This window comes from Urocitellus parryii, chromosome 8 (assembly GCF_045843805.1).
Source record: "Urocitellus parryii isolate mUroPar1 chromosome 8, mUroPar1.hap1, whole genome shotgun sequence".
In the NCBI taxonomy this organism is placed as follows: Eukaryota; Metazoa; Chordata; class Mammalia; order Rodentia; family Sciuridae; genus Urocitellus; species Urocitellus parryii.
In genome coordinates, this window is record NC_135538.1 from 27166757 (window position 1) to 27182903 (window position 16147).

Sequence of the window (16147 nt, forward strand, 5' to 3'; positions counted from 1 at the left end):
GTGAATATGCAATGCCATTGCCAGGAGAAGGCCAACTTCTTCTTCTTCTTCTTCTTCTTTTTTTTTTTTTTTTTGTGAAGTGTGGTGATAGAGAATGGGAGGGCAGTGTCTGAGATTGGGGTCTTTGATGACCTTATGCTGTGGCATGTCTGGTGCCTGGGAAGGTTCCTGTGCAAGGGCACAGGATGCTTAGTTGCTGGGGTAATGTCCTGCATGAGGAGGCTCTGTACAAGAGTTTTATAACCTTGATCTCAGGCACATAGTTCCTGGAAATAGAGGAATTATCTTGCTAAACAACCACAATGTTTCACCAGCTCTGTTATTCCTGAGCCTGCCTGCTTAAGGGTAACTTTAAACAATGGACTTTCTTGAGCACTACACAAAGCTTCTAACATTGCACATTGCAACTGTAGATTGCAACTGTGGAAAAGCTACATAGATGTTTCTAGTTTCTGTAACTTTACTGAACACAAAGAATAATGCTTGCATAGTCTTTAATCTGATAATAAGACATGAATAAATAAACATTGCTGGCATAATTCTATATATGCTTCTCCATCAGAGAGCTGCACTCCAGCATTATTTTCAAAATATCTCTCTCTCTCTCTCTCTCCTTTCTCTCTGTGAGTCTTTATTTTTCCCCCTTCACCCCTCACCAGAACCTGCAAGTTTGGCTGCACTGGTCATGGCATTTTTTATTCTCCCTACTTATAAAATCAAGAATGACCCACTTGGCAAATCCATAATCTGTGATTATCTTTTGCTATAAAGACACTGTATTTGGAATGACAGCTGTGATCAGGTTACCACTGAGGCAATCCACTGCCGTTTGTTGAAATCTGATTTTGAAGGGGTCGGAGAGGCTGTCAGCATTCCTTGGCTTGTGACTGCATGTCTCCAGTCTATAGCTTTTTGATTACATTGCCTCTTCCTCTTATGTGTGTGTCATCTGAAGTGGTACTTATTAGTGGCCAGTAAATTGACAAATGTTAAGCACTATATAAATGAATGTTTGCCATGATGATGAAGGAGATAGAGCACTCAAGCAGACAGCCAGAAATATTTGCCCTCATGTTTACATTCTAGTAAGGGAGATCGTTATGGGCCAGATAAATATAGAAATCTGTACTATGAAAGGCGGCAATAAGTGTGTAGGAAGGAAAAAATCAGAAAAGAGAATACAGCATGTAAAGTCTCACATTGAAATGATGCACTGAATGGATGAAGAAGTTCTCACCAAGTTACATCTTGACTTAAGATCTGAAAGACTTGAGATAATCAACAGTGATATTTGAGGGAAAAGAGCTCCTGGCAGAGAGAACTGTGGGTACAAAAGCCCTGAGGTATAGATGCACCTGGCTCAATCTAAGAGCAGTAAAAAGACCACTATAACTGAGCCTGAATGAACAAGGACCAACATAGTAGGAAGCTTGTTCAAAGATGTAACTTGGTGGAGTACAGAGAGATTAGAGTGCAGAGGAATCATTTGTAATTCTGAATGAGATGCGAAACCACTAAAAGATTTTTTAAATATTTGTATTGAAATATCATCTATATAAAGAGAAACATACGCATCATAATATGAGTTTTGGATGGGGAAAGCTTGTATCTTTCCAGGTTCACTGCGATTGGTATGTTGAAAATAAATAGTTCATGGGAGAAACAGTGGCTTGCACCAGGGTGGCAAGAGGGGAATAAGAAGTGGTCACAGTCTAAGTGAACTGAGAGGTACAGCTCACATAATTTGCTAAGGAACTGGATGTGAGGCATGTGAGGACCAGAGAAATAATTGATGGTATTAAGTTTTGACCTAAGAAACTAGAGGAATAAATTCTCTATAATTTGAGAAATATCAGCTTCTCCTAATTGAGAAGGAAATGATTAAAGAAACAGCAGGCTTTGCCCTGAGATTGAGAGATGCATTTGGGGGCCTGTTGAATTTGCAACGTCCATCACACATCCAAGGGAGATGACAAATAGGCAGTTGTATGTACATATGGCAAGGAGCTAAGGGGCCATGAAACAATTGAGATCACTAAGGGAATACACTTGAATATCTTGAGGGAGTAGGACAAGGAATGAGTCCAGGAACTCATTTTAGAGGGAGGGATAGTGAACAGAACCTGAAGAAGACCCCCACCACCCCCGCCCTGAGAAGGAGCAACTAGAGACATGGGGAAACCCAGGGCAGTGTGGTATCCTGGAAGCCCAGGGCAGAGTGTGCTAAATGAAATGAGGATGATCAACTTGGTTAGAGGCTGCTCATGAGGTCAGAAAAAGGAAGATGCAGAAATGACCACTGGACTTAGAAAAGCCAGTTTCATTGTGACGTTGGTAACAGTGGTTTTGATGAGGTTCAAGGACAAGCACTTGGCTGAAATATATTCAAGAGATCTTGATGTGAGGGGAGAGTGACGAGAGCAGTGACAGATTTTTTTCCCCCTTGTGACTGAAAATTTAAAAACAGGCAGTAACTTTTAAAAAGGGGTGCAAATAAAAGAAAGAAAGAAAGAAAAGAAGGAGGAAGGAAGGAAGGAAGAAAGGAAGGAAGGAAGGAAGGAAGGAAGGAAGGAAGGAAGGAAGGAAAAGTAGCATTGTATGTTTTCAGGGTGACTGGGTAGAGAATAAAACAAAGAAGAAGAGACAGGGGAAAGAATTGCAGGGATAACATCCTAAGCCGCTAAGAGTGGATGGGATCCTGTGCCCCTGGGGGAGTCTGGCCTTGAATAGGGGCAGAAAACATTCACCCTTCACGAATGGGCACATGTGTGGAAGAGCTTTGGACCTTCTTTTCTGAATTCTTTGCTTTACCTCAGCAAAGCAAGCCGAGAGTGAGGGTAAGAAGAAAGTGTTGGAGATTAAAGGACAGTAGAGAATATATATAATAATGGTCTAGGAAAGTTGATGAGAAAATTCACTAATGAAAAAGAGTGGAATTGCCAGGTCACATTAAAGGTTCGTGTGAGATGAGCAGTTATTAGCTGAAGTCAGATTCTTCAGCCTGAATGAGAGGACTCCAGACAAGTTAAGTGTCTGATCCCAGAACAGGCAATAAATTTCAATCACAGCAACTTGTTTCTGATATTCAACCCGGTTTCTGCCCCACTTAGGTCTTATTGAAAACCTGTCAACCATTCTGTGGCTAACCAATTCTGCAAACGTGGTTGATCAGAATTTATCTTTCTTCATTCTCATTTCTCGAATTCTTGTGATCTTCGAACATGTCTCCACCCTTTTTATCCCACTCAGACATTACATTATGTGAAGCAGAAGATCTTGGCCAAAGAGTGTGGCTGCAGAAAGTGGCTCAGGGCATCACGTCAAGAAGAAGAGAGAGAGAGAGACTCCACTCACCAGATACAAAATACACACCCCAAAGTCACTCCCCCAGTGTTCCACCTCTTCCAGACACACCCTACCTACCTTCAGTTGCCATTCAGTTAATCCCCATTAGGGTATTAATTTACTGACTGGGTTAAGGCTCTCATAACCCAATCATTTCACCTCTAAACCTTCTTGCATTGTCTTACATATCAACTTTTGGGGGACACTTCACATCCAAACTATAACAATTACTCATTTCTACACTTATTTGCAAGGTTATGGTAACATTCACTGGAAAACTATAATATGTAAATTAGTTTTCTTTCACAACTTCTTGGAAATTTCTTAACTTCAGAATGTTTTATTTTCAGGTTAATATTGCTTTTGTAACCTGTTAAGTACTGTTAATATGAACTACTTCCCTGATATGATAGTGATAACTTAATATTTTTAGACTTTTAAAAAATCCCTTTGAATCTGATATCTCTTTGAGTGGCTTTGTGCCCCCAGGAGTAGGGTATGCTCAACACCAGATAGTGAGGTCTGCTGGGAGGACAGGGCTGGAGAATGGTTCCTGGTTAGCCTCTTGGTCCACTCTTCAATGTGCCAGCCTCTTTGGCATGAGATTTGGGTGAAAATTTGGTTCTATATTTTTCATGCTTAAAAACCATCAGATAAACAATCTAAAAAGGAAATTAAGATAATTTCATTTACATTGGCTCAAAAGGAATGAAATACTTAAGAAAAATTTCAACTAAGTAGGTGAGACTTGCACACTGAAAGCTATTAATGTGGCTTAAAGAAAATAAAGCAGACACCAAAAGATGAAAAGTGGCCATGTTCTGAGCCCTGATACCATCAATTTGATTACTCTAGGTATCTCGTATAAGTTGAACCACACAATATTTATCTTTGTGACTGATTTATTTCACTTTGCATTATGTTTTTAAGATGGACCTATTTTGCATTATGTGTCAGTATTTCCTTTCTTTGTAAGGCTGAAAACTATTCCATTGCATGTGTATACCACATTTCATTCATCCATCCATCTGTCTATCAACAATTAGGTTGCATCCATCTTTAGATAACTGTGACTAATGCTGCTTTAAACATGGGTTTATAAATATCTCTTTAAGTTCTTGCTTTTAATTCTTTTGGACTTATACCTAAATGGGAATTTATACATCATTGGATCATATGGTAATTCTGTTTAATGTTTGAGAAACTGCAAAGGGGTATTTTACAGTAGTCACAGCATTTAGTCTTCCCACCAATAATGCACAAAAGTTCCAATTTCTATTTACCCTTGCCAACGCGTTTTTTTTTCCTTAATGATAACTGTACTAATGGGTATGACATGATATCTTATTGTGGTTTAAATATGCATTTTTCCAGATGATTAGTGATTTGATAATCTATTCATGTGCTTACTGGCCATCTGTATATCTCCTTTGGGGAAGTGCCTCATTCCGATTTCTTGCCCATTTTTGAATTGGGTTGTTTTTCTTTTAAGTTTCAGGGGTTCTTTATATATTCTGGTTATTAACTCCATATCAGGTTACACAATTTTCAAATGTTTTATCACATTCCATGAGTTGCCTTTTCACTCTATTGATGTTGGCCTTTGATGCACAAAATATCTTTATTTTGCTAAAAGTCTGATTCATCTACTTTTCTTTAGCCTATAGTTTTAGTGTCATTTCCAAGGAATCATTGCCAAATTCTATGTCATGAAGTTTTTCCCCTCTTTTTCTCCAAGAGTTTTATAGTTTTAGCTTTTACATTTAGATCTTTGATCTATTTTGGGTTTTGTATATAATATAATATCAGGGTTCAACTTTATAGATAGATAAGATATTGAGTTTTCCCACCATGGCTTGCTGAGTGCTTGGAACTGTAGGACATTGAATGGTCTCTCTGAACTTCTCCTGCCACCCTCCCACCCCCCACTCCCCCATCCCACCCCCTATCTTTCACTCTTCTTCTTCCCCCAAAGCACGTCATAAAAACTGGAATTCCTCTTCCCTGAAGCAAATCATAGAAACTGAAACTATTATCTGCAGCAAACCAAAAACACCTAGAAAGTTCACTCTCTATTCTCCCCTCTCTCTCAAAGCTCTCTTCTACAGGGATCCTGTCTCATACCAGGGATAAAGGAATGCTACCCAGAGAGGCCAAAAAGAATCTATCAGCCAGGCCTTGCTGTTAAACGCTAACTGCTATGACTATCGGCATCCCCTCTCATCTTGTTACCAGTAGATCATGCTCTTTTATCTAATCACATCACTACATAACCCTCCATTCTTCATCAAACCTAAGCATAAAGATAAACAGTTTTCCCTGAGTCTATGGGTCTTCATTTCTGAAGTCTCCTGAGTCACATTAAATTTGGATTAAGTAAACTTGTTATGCTTTTCTCTTGCTAGCCTGTCTTTCATTATAGGAGTGCCTGTAACCCTTGAAATGGATTCACGACTTTCAGACCCTATGATAGGTACAGAAGGTTCATGATAGATACAGATGTTTACAGCTTTCAGCCCCAGAGTAGATACAGAAAGTAGAAGGGTGGTGGCCAGGAACTGGGGTAAAGGGAGATTGGGATGTTGTTTAATGGGTACAGTTTCAGTCAGGAATGACAAAAAAGTTCTGTGGATGGATGGTGGCAATGGTTTTTCAAAAATGTGAATGTACTACATATCAGTGTTGTACATGTAAAAATGGTTAAAATGATGTGCTTCACACCATGCATATTTTGCCAGCGTGAAAAAGAGAAACTACAGAAAAAAGATCTAGTGTTTATCTTTTATGGTAAGGAAAAAAGAACAGTAGAACTTAAAAGTCAGCAAACATTTAGGAAAAGCAGAAGTTGAGTTGGGTATGGTGGAGCACAGCTGATATTCCCAGTGGCTGAGGCAAGAGGATTGCAAGTTCAAAGCCAGCCTCAGCAAATTAGCAAGATCCTGTCTCTAAATAAAAATATTAAAAGGGCTGGGGATGTGGCTTAGTGGTTTAGCACCCCTGGATTCAATCCCTAGTACAAAAAAAGGAAAAGAAAGAAGAGAAGGAGGAGGAGGAGGAAGAAGAAGAGGAAGAGGAGGAGGAGGAGAAGGAGGAGCTTGTGGTTTTGAGGGCAGCCAAAATATAGAGTTCCAGGCATTTTCTTCCATAACCCAGTCTCCTTGCTGGGACATGCAAGAGATGGTAAAGGAATTCTTTTCTTCTTGCAATTTCCAATATCCCTCTTTGCTCTCCCTCTTTGTCAGGTTGGTGGCCTCATTGGTAGCACTTGACCACAAAAGTCTTCCTTTGACTTTCATAAGGCCACTTTGATTCAAAAATGTTCTTTTGACTGGATCAGAAGAGGTTCTCATTCTATTGGGCTGCAGAAATGTCTGCAGTCTGTATCTGCTCCTTTCTACTCAATACACATGGTTAATGTGTAATTAGTGGGACACCCGTTCTCAGAGTGGCTCATGATCAAGTCTTTCTTGGGCTGCAGTAAGGAGGCTGCCTTGTCAGCCCTGGACCCCATTCAGAAGGACCACTCACAGTCTTATCTGGCCAGCTTATATCTTGCTCTCCTCTTTCTGTCTGTGTCTCTCTTCTTCACTTCCACCTCCTTGGGAAACAGGAATGACAAATGGAGACAGGAGAAAACCTGCAAGACAAAACACTGTTGACCTTCTCTGTCTCTCGCATTATGAGAAAAAAGCTTAGTAGAAGAGGGGGAAGCCAAGCTCACAAAAATATACAAGCTGAATGGGGATAGGGCTGAAAGGAAATAGAGGTAAAGGAGAGGAAGGAAGAGAGGAAAGAAGGAAGAAGAACGAAAAGAAAAAGAAAAAACACTGCAAAATGGATTTGTTTGGAAAAAATGAACAGGATGGATTTTCAGGCTGGTGTGGACAGACCCCTAGTAAAGGCCCAGTAGCTCAGGGTTATGTTTACCATTCCATTACTACTTTCCTATTGTGTCACCAGACCAGTGACTGGTTACTCCAGAGAATAGATGACAAAGTCATTTTAGAGCCTCTTAAAGCACCTGCACAGATGCAATAGCAGACAGGTGGAAGGAGGTTCTCCCAGGGGCTCCTGACAGGATGCACTTGAACTAGCACTTTTCCCAAGGGTGGAAGAAAACTGAGCTCTCTCAGCCTCTGGACACTACATGTATCTTCAACGATTTCAAATTTGGATTATTTTAGAACATTCAAGAAGTTCTTGAATACCAACCTCAGAAAGCAAAACACTTTTTAAAGATAAGTCCTGAATCTCTGCTTTATGACAGGCAAGGCCAAGGAACGTGTTTCCTTTGGGACTACTGAGAGAAAACGCTATTCCAACTTGAAAGGAAGCAACCGTTATTTATAAGATGCACAGCAATTTTAACTGTAGCGCCTGAAACCATGAAGAATTTTTTTTTTGACTCTTTTCACCTGGTCTAAGAGAATCTCATTAAGCATTAGATGCTAAGAATATAAAATTGTATTGGAAATTCTTGTACTATCCTGGGTGACTGTCCAGTTAATATTTAATGTATTGCCTTAGTTTAACTGTTTTTATGTTAAAGTAAACCAACAATCAGAAATGACATGTATAGACTTTTCCAGCAGCAGAGGTTAAGAGCCACACATGTTCTCATTCTTCTGGAAGTTGGCAGAGATTGCCTACTTGGATAACATTCCATGTTCTAAGAAGCTTCCAGGAGCCTCCAGTGAAAAGGGAAACTTGGAATCCCTCTAATCCTACCTTCTATAAGTGACTCCACCACCAGCAAATGGCTTCACCTGAAACTGCAACCTAAAGAAAATCACCCACCTCCTTGGCATCATAAATAAAGGTGAAGGTGGGCACTATCCTCTCTTCAGCAGGTGTGGAGACTTCCGTAAACACCTTTCTATGAATATCCAGTTTCAACTGTCAGGAAAGACTAATAATATTCATAAATGACTTGGGAGGTACTACATAAATATAAAATATTACTGTGCCTTGTCTTTAGTAAAGAAAAGCTCTGAAGAATACTCTAGAAGAATAGGGTCTGTTGGTACATGCTCTGAAATAAATAAATTATTTGTTTGTTTGTTTATCTATCTCTTTATTTATTTATTTTTACAGCAGTGGGAATCAAACCAAGAGATTCATGCATATGAAGCAAGCACTGGACCACATAGCTACACCCCCAGACCATGAATATTTTTTAACTTCAGGGCTCAGCTGACATTTATAAAGGCCAGGGTTTAAGTGTTGGCACTGTATTTGACTCTGGAATAGGGAGTTTAGTCTAAATTTTATTTCTGACAGCATGGTCACTTTTCTATCTTTGAACTGAGTAAGTTACCTAAACTTCCTCATCAGAAACCGATTTGATAAAAATGGTTGACATCATCATCACCTGATGACTGATATCATCATCATCTATTCACTGAGTTTTAACAGTGTATTTGAATGGCTGTCATGACACATGAAGACATGAACATCTTTATAAATTCATACTACAATTTGAAAAATAGTAAACAACTCCTTATTCCACAAAGATTGTTCATGTGTCTGGTACCTCACAATTTGCTGCCCTCACTAATTTATGTCTTGCAGTTGCATGAATGAATTGCTCCAGAGCTAATATTATGTGAATGCTTGAAGAATGTCATAAGGAATTGGTAATAATATGTCACAAAGCAAATGGATTTGGGGATAAAACACCTTCCCTCCCCGCTGCCCCAGTTGTAATCAAGTTTTGGAAAATGCCAGCAGAATTTATTGGTCTTCCTTGAAGTAAATGATAGTAATTCCATTGGTAACCAGATTTATTAAATTCAGAATACTGTAAGGCTTTCACCATTTTGCTCAATCTAATTACTATCTCTGATAAAATTTAAAATGATTCAATAATTTCATATTCCAATATATTTGATATGGAGAAACACTGTTCCCCCAAGTTACTTCCCAGACTATTATTTACTTAATATTTTGATTAATATAATCTTATTTGATTAATATAATTTAATCTTATTTAGCCCAGATGTCAACCTTATTTAAACTGGTCTCTTTTATTTATTTATTTATTTATTTTTAATAACTTGAAAAGGGGCATGTGCAAATCTAGATTTCACATAACTAACACTTCCGTGTTGAGAGCTGATACTGAAACCTGCTGGAATCAAAAACTGGCCAACTGGGAGCATCTTCCCAGTTTGCCAGACTGGAAACACTCCTTACAAAGCCCAGAACCTAGTGAGGTACACAGATAAAGAAAGCTTCAAAAGAAACTTTGTGCCCTTGCTTCCAATGCCTTCACAGGTCAGGAGAGGATGTGTTTGTAGAGGGGATTAGCTCCCTGCTGGTTCCGCTACATCTGAGAGCACTGAGCCCCCCCGCCCCCGCCCCTCCAGGGCAGGGGGAACAGGATCAGCCGACCCTTCCAGAGCTGAAATTTCACCAGAATAATTCAGAACCATTTCCTGGCAACAAATGCCCAAAGCACAAAAGTAACATGGAGGTATAATGTGTGCAAGATTCACATTCCGAGAAATATTTCCTCTCAGACAAATAAAGGCACTGGGGTTGGGGAGGCAGGAAAGAGAGGGTGTATGTACCTCTGAGAGAGTGAAGAGGTCAGACAGTGCAGCCTTGCAAAACTAATGCAAAACTAATAATAAAAGAACTTCACCCTTAAGTAAATCTAATATAATCGTTGAGTTCTGTGTATAGCTAAATAAAACTATGGTCACAGAGCCTAGAGTCCTGGGAAATAACCAAACACAAATTTAATAAAATTCTTCAATTCCTCTTCTAGAAAACTGAGGAAAAGGGAGAAATACACTTGCTTGTTCTGACTTCAAGTGCTCAATGAAGTTGAAGTGTTTCCCCCTGCACGCCTGTCTGGGAAGCACCGGACTGAGCTAGGTAGATTTACATTTAACCATTAATATATTTATCTCTACTGACACTAACTTTTAAGTTATGCAACCCTAGAAGGTCAAGGATTCTGTTTATCTTTCCTAGTAATGTATTTAGTGCAGCACTTTACTCAAATGCATGCCTGGAAAATGCATGCATACAATCAAGATGGTGGCATGGATGAAGGTAGCCAACATTTGTTTTGCTCCATTTAGCAGCATCCTGCTTTGAGTAGCAGGTGCCTAGGCAGCTATCGGTTTAAATCTCAGGCTGATAAATTGGCTGAAAAGTTTTACCTATGGCGAGCTAGTTACTTGCTTTTCAGACCCCTATGACATCATGGGTTTGGCTCCAGCATAGAAAAGCCAAAGAGAGACAATCATTAGCAAGTGTGAATAATGCCCAAATAACACCACCAGATTGTGTTTGCCTAAAGTGCCAAAAGGAATTGTTCATTAACATTTCTGAGAAATACCCAAATAACACCAACAGGGGTATTAAACCATTCCAGATTGTTGGTGAATTTTTGCTTAGGAAAAAAAAAAAAAGCCTAAGCTTGCTGGATAAGGGTCAGTGTCCCCTCATCCTTACAGACAGACACAACCAAAAGAAGATGTAGGCAGGGAACACCCAGGATGCAGGGGCTTCAAACTCTCTGTAAGCCACTTTCCTCTGTCGACATGTAAGGAGCATGTTGGAGAGAAAATTAATGCCCATTGGCTTTTAATTCTATTTCCTTCCCTAAATGTCATATTTTTCTTTCTTTAAACATATTTTACACAGTTAATGATGAGCTAAGTTTTCTGCTATAATTTGTAGTGAGACTCTTAATTTGCTAAAGAATCATGTTGCCTGAATTGTATATTATTAATAGTGTGCAGCACACAAAATCTGCTTCCTTGATATATTCTGAAGGAAAAAAAGGCCAAGTTTATAGTATTAGAGCCACAAATTGGGATCTTATTTTGCTTCAAGATGCTTTGAAACATGTAGTTAACAAACGTGACTCTGCTTGTGATCTTGTCCTCATTAACTTAGTAATTAGCAAGATCTTGTTTGATCTGGGAATTCATTAGACATTACAGTGGAAGACTGCTTCAATTTTGACATGTTAGAATCAACAATTAAGTTGATAATAAAAAATCAATATCCGCTTTCTTACTTATTACATTTTTAAAGGCTGTCCTGTGCCTAATTAAGCATGGTTTTACATGAGAAATATTTTTAAAGAAGCATTATCACATTTATTTTAACATGAAGGCAGAATGAACTGTCACTTAGTAATAGACTGTCACCACTCAAGTCACAAACTAGATTTTATTGCCAAGTCCCTTTCCTCATCTGGATCACAGTGCTCTTGTGAACAGCAAGTGAAAAAAAAGTTGGAGTGAGAAGGTAGTTTAGGAGAACCCTCTTGCCCTTCGATTCTCAATACATCCCTCTGTGTGCTAGAATTCTATCAGAAACTCCATCAATGCAGTCAGGTGAGTAAGCTCCAACCAGTGCTCAGCAAATACTTCATGTCCAAAGCCCTTCTCATCAGAGAGTTGGGTTTGACAGTTCTTGCCATTTATGCTATTTGTTGAAAGTGTGAGTTTAGCTCATTCCAAAATTAATTTCATTTTTCTCTTGTTCTTTAATAGTAAAAAATTGCTCTCATTTTACTTTTTTTTTTTTTTTTAGCAATGTTAAAATTTTTGTGTGTGTTCTGTAAAAAGATGTCAGAACCCAGGCCAGATTTACATCAACTAGGTCAGGTTGGGATGAAAACTACTGGGTACTTTATCTTGAGAGCTAGTTCCCTTTATGAATCTTTCTGCCAAGAAGTGTTTACTCCTTCTCATTGAGAAACGTGCTGCCTGCTGAAGCAATTTGTCCACCCCCTACCTTTTTTAGCTTCTGTTAAAATTTTCTTCTAAGATTGCTTCTCTAAAGTTGCTTCCACTCACTAACCATAGAAACATTCTTCTAATATTAACACTATAAATCACACTTTCTGATGAATGCTATTCTGCCGATTCAACTTGCTAGGTACCATGGGACAGCTTCCCATTTTTCTGCATTCTGGCTGTTACCTCCTGGACCAGTTGTGCCTGTTAATACCTTCTTCAGATGTGGCAGTATCAAACATAGAGTTTTACACCAGGACTGACCAGTTTATGAAGGAAGTCACTGTCACCACATACCTATTAATAGTCTTATTGAATTTTTTCAAGGAATACATTAACCAGGATTGTCCCAGAAAACAGACCTAAGATTAGAACTTGTATACAGACAAGAAGTTGTGGATAAATAGTATAATTGGAGAAGAACTAGGAAATGGAAATACAGAATAAGAGGAATAAAACAAGATTGAAAGAAAGCTGATATGAGAGTGGAGTGTGTGCGTGGGTGAGGGGGTAATTACTTCTTTCTATCCTTCTGGATTATTTTGCTGTTCTGATTAAACTAACATAAGACAGATAAACAGGAGATAAACATAATAATGTGAGTCTCAAAGAAGTTGCCAGATAATTGAGACTTATACATGATCCTGCTCCATAGAAAGGAGTTGTGGTTTGTTGATTCTAAGGTCTGAGATTATGGGAGGAAACAGAAAGGGAATGTAGGATAAATAAATAGGCAGCCCAGTTATGCAGATAAAATCTCTCAGCTAATAAAAGTCATCTTGGATCAGCTCTCTTCTGGCTCAGGTACATGCATTAATAAAAAATTTCCTATTAGATATAAATTTTGCTTACAAAAAAGCAGCTCTTCAGAAATACATCTATGTCTGCAGTTCCTCAAAAAATAGCAGCTCAAAATCATTGATATGCAAGGAGGTACATATTGAGACAGCATATTTTGGTTGCCTACAGTCATATTTTAGAGTAGTGTGTCTTCAACCTCCATACAAGGGCATATTGTCCAGCTGGTCATGACTATAGATACCTGGAGCTCTGTCTGGCCAGGATCCCTAAAAAGCTATATAAAACACCTTCAAAATTATCTGTCTAGGAACAGAAGAGGAGGTAGGTAACCATTGACTCTGGTGCTTCTTTGATCCAGGGATACTGGGTGCAGGCGAGTACCTCCCCATTCCAGGCCTACACATGTACAAGACCACTTTTGGCATCCCAGAAGCCTCTGTGCAAAGCATGAGCTGTGAAAGGTGTGAGATGCCCAGGGGAGAAGCTGCTTACCAGCTGCAATGGAAAAGGTGGGTTGACAAGATGTGAGGTGAGGGGGGAACAAATGGCATGTGACACAAGTAATTGAATCCAAAGGTCAATTACATTTAACTTATGGTCTGCTAACCCCATGAGCCCTCTATTTGTGCACTACTTGGTTGATTGTTGATTCTGTCTGAATTTTTGAAAGTTAGAGAATCACAAGTATTTTAGAAGTAGACTGGACCTTCAAGATTGAAGACATGGGGAAATAGAGGCAAAGACTGAGGAAACCTCTTCCAAGGCCACAAATCTATTCCAAATAACTGTCTCAATTTTCTACTCCACCTTGTGGGGATCTTTTAAAAATACACATTTGAGAAATCATCCTTGGGTTTCTAGGATCTACAGAAAAATTGTGGTCTGAACTCCATCTATTTCGTTAGGAGCTTTCTCAGAGTGATTTCCGTTCTGCAAATCATACAGGCATTTATTTAGTTCACTGAGATTCACATGTGTGCTAGAATTTGTTACTGGAAGATTCAGCCATCGTTGTCCTGATTTGGCTTTCCCTTCTCATGCAATGAAGGACCTTAAAAGTGCATTTTATTTCTGTTTGACTCCATTGTTGTACTTTTGAGACAGAGTGTGTTCAGAACAGGGTGTTGGTAGGAAAGGCAGCCAAAAGAGAGGTCAGAAGCACAGCCTGAAGCCAGCCTGCCTGGGTATGTCCCAGTGTGGCTCAAGGACCACATTCCTGGGCCAATTAATATGTCCTACTCCCATTTTCCAGATGAGCAGAAATTTAAAATTTTACAAGCACCCACCTGCCCCTTAGAGCTACTATGGTGCTCCAATGAGTTAATATTTGGAAGTCCCATAGAATAGTAATGGATACATTGTAAGCAACATAATTTAAATCTTTGAAGTCAGTCTGGGGAGTTGGGTTTGTTTGTTTTCTTTACATTATCAAAGCCCCTTTTTCATTAAAAACTCTGAACTTCTCGCAAGTGTGGGAAAAATTGGATATTTTTGTGGATACACATGTGCGCGCGCGCACACACACACATAGTTTGTATTATAATGAATACTCTTTTTCTAAATTTTTCTTTGTACTAGGGTTGAATGGGAGGGGCATTTTACCATCAAGCCACATTCCTAGCCCTTTTTATTTTTTTTTTATTTTGAGACAGGGTCTCACTATGTCACTTAGGACCTTATTTGCTGAAGTTGGTCTTGAACTTGTAATCCTCCTGCCTCAGCCTCCCAAGTCACTGGGATTGCAGGCATACTCTTTTTTCCATTATATTTATGGCACCACTAATTCATTCTATATTAAATATAATAAAGCCATTTTCCTACTAAGTCCTGTGTTTTGAAAAATTTTCCTGCCTGACATTTTTCACACAGCTTTTAATAGCTGTTAATAATTTTTTTTAGTAATAATGAATGAACAAAACCAAAGATGACTCAAAGTAGAAAAGACAAGGGTTTAAATTACATCTCATGATACAACTTTTAATTGTAGTAACTATCTGACTGGTGTATTGTGCTAATGATTCTTTTAAAATATTCCAGGCTGAGTTGAAAAAAAAAGTATATCCATTCAGATAAATAAATCATATTTAATATAATTAGAATAACTTTTCCACTGAGCAGAAAAGGTAGTATCTTTCTCACTAGGTTTATAAAATGTGAAAGTTCAATATAATTCAAAAAAATGGTACGTTTTGATTCCTCATCAGCATTCTGCCTGTGGAACATGTTTCAAAAATCAGTAATTAAATATTCCACAAAGTTTAAAATAGTCTGTTTGCAAAAGTTATTATTTGTGAATGGATGGACTCATGCATTCTTCACCAGGAAGAAACTACAGCCTCGTTTCCTTTAGAAAGTTCAAAAGCTGCCGAGCCTCTTTATTGACAATCACAGCCAGGATGTCCCAGACTCCTAAGTTGCTCCTAAGTTGCCCCAAAACGAAAAAAAATTAGAAACTTAGATTGTGTCTCTGACTTCTGTTTTAAAAATCTTGACAAGGCCGAGTTTGTGGGGTTATTCTATCTCCTGCTTTTTCTATCAAAATTCACACACACACACAAACACACACACAAACACACACACATACAAACACACACACACACACACACACACACACACACACACACACACACACACACACACCCCACCACCACCACCACCACCACCACCACTACCCTCCCCATTGGAGTGAGAGCAACAACTCAGAAATCTGTAAACAGCCGGCGCCTGGTTTAAAGGAAATTCTGGAACATAATGAAGCCCTCACGTCTTGGGGGCCTGGCCTGCTGGGTTCAAGCCCTTGAAAGCAGCTGCTAGGGGAATTTCCCAGCCTTTGGAAACTGTCTCCGTTCTGTGAATTTGCTTAAGTGCACCAAGGGCTGTTTGCATGGGCGGACTCCAGCTGGGTGGGTTTGCTCTCCTCCCAGGAGCTCAGAAAAGGTGAGAGGGCTCCTTCATATCTTCTCCCCAGCCCCAGTCCCCCCTCTTTTTCCTTGAACCGACACAATAGCTTCTTCAGCAGGTCCCTCTGCCAGGGACTCTCCCTTTCGCCTCTCTCACACTGGGACATTTTTCCACATTTCCAGGATTAGAGCCACTTTCACTTAGATCTATGTGTGCTGCCTCCACATACAAAGAAGCACTTGGGGACAGGATTAGTAGGATTAGAAGAGATTCACATATGTCCAGTTCAAGCAATTGGTATTCAAAGCTTTACACTTTCAAATGCCACCAAGAGA